The 1,605-nt window shown below is 46.4% G+C and overlaps 1 non-coding gene across 1 annotated transcript; it reads left to right on the top strand.

Moving 5' to 3' along the window:
* Positions 1 to 1,291: 1,291 nt before the first annotated feature.
* On the top strand, positions 1,292 to 1,366 carry Trnas-cga. Its single transcript has one exon. It is a non-coding gene; the product is annotated as a tRNA-Ser (tRNA).
* Positions 1,367 to 1,605: the final 239 nt, after the last annotated feature.

Here is a 1,605-nt window from a genome sequence, read left to right as displayed (position 1 = left end):
GGAAACGACCGTTGAAGTCTTTGATGTAATTCCGATGCCTTTTAGCGCGCGATGAGCGTAGCCCAACTGGTGGCATAGTGGCTAGCGTAACGGCCTCTCACTTCTGGGTCTTGTGTTCGAAACACGATTATCGTTTTTATTTATTTTATTTTTTCGTTTATCATATGTCCATTCTAGGTTACCGCACGAATGTTTCTCATCGAGTTAGAGGATACAAGGGTAATTGTGAAATCGAAAGACTTGCACCCGGCGAACCGTCTACACGACGGGAGGCCTTCGTCACACGACATTTTAACACGTTTATTATACAATTTTCAGGTGTTACAATCTATTTTTTTTAAATTCTTATATCCTTATGTTTCGCTCTTATATCAATTCTCATATGTTATTCTTATGTTTATTCTTCAGACAGATATAGTGCACTCCCTTGGATGATACTGATCGTAGAATCACTGGAAACGTAAAAATTCCGATCAACGCGAGTATCAGGCGAAGAGAGTTTTGCCGCAGCGACATTTCTTAGTGCGACTCTCCCTCGAGAAAGAAACGTTATCTTTGCGGAAGATTTCACACGTTGGCAATGGTTGTGCAACTAGCGCTTGCGGTTAATTATGAACCACAATACACTACACGAATCTCACGAAAAAAAATTTCAAACAATTTTTCTGGTCATCTACTTTTTATTTTGTTTTTATTTAATTCATTCAGAAGAGATACAATTATTAGAAGACCCTATCCACTGTGTCACCGCTTCGATTGGCCTACTCGGTCGCTAAAAGGCGCATAAAGCACGTCGAAAGCATTTTGATTGTCGTTTACTCAGAAACGGTCGAATAGCTAGGTCAGTTCGCTTACCAGAATGAGATTTTCACTCTGCAGCGGAGTGTGCGCTGATATGAAACTTCCTGGCAGATTAAAACTGTGTGCCCCACCGAGACTCGAACTCGGGACCTTTGCGTTTCGCGGGCAAGTGCTCTACCATCTGAGCTACCGAAGCACGACTCACGCCCGGTACTCACAGCTTTACTTCTGCCAGTATCTCGTCTCCTACCTTCCAAACTTTACAGAAGCTCTCCTACGAACCCTAATCTGCCAGGAAGTTTCATATCAGCGCACACTCCGCTGCAGAGTGAAAATCTCATTCTGGAAACAATCCCCAGGCTGTGGCTAAGCGATGTCTCCGCATTATCCTTTTCTTCAGGAGTGGTTCGCAGGAGAGCTTCTGTAAAGTTTGGAAGGTAGGAGACGAGATACTGGCAGAAGTAAAGCTGTGAGTACCGGGCGTGAGTCGTGCTTCGGTAGCTCAGATGGTAGAGCACTTGCCCTCGAAAGGCAAAGGTCCCGAGTTCGAGTCTCGGTCGGGCACACAGTTTTAATCTGCCAGGAAGTTTCAGTTCGCTTACTTTGGCTCCTCTTCCATTGAGCGAAGTTTCTGAGAAATCGTGTCATGCCACTTGCCGTGTTCTCCTCGCCGCTTATGGAAGGCATCGCCGCCGTGGCTCTTTCGCTTTCGTGTGGACCGCGCCTGAGTTGACAGCGTATGCGACAGGTGCCCGGCACACCCTCTGTCATCGGGCGTGTACGCGCCGCTTATCGCACGAGCTG

Source organism: Schistocerca piceifrons, chromosome 3 (genome assembly GCF_021461385.2).
Source record: "Schistocerca piceifrons isolate TAMUIC-IGC-003096 chromosome 3, iqSchPice1.1, whole genome shotgun sequence".
Classification (NCBI taxonomy): Eukaryota; Metazoa; Arthropoda; class Insecta; order Orthoptera; family Acrididae; genus Schistocerca; species Schistocerca piceifrons.
This window is presented reverse-complemented; position numbering and strand designations above follow the sequence as displayed.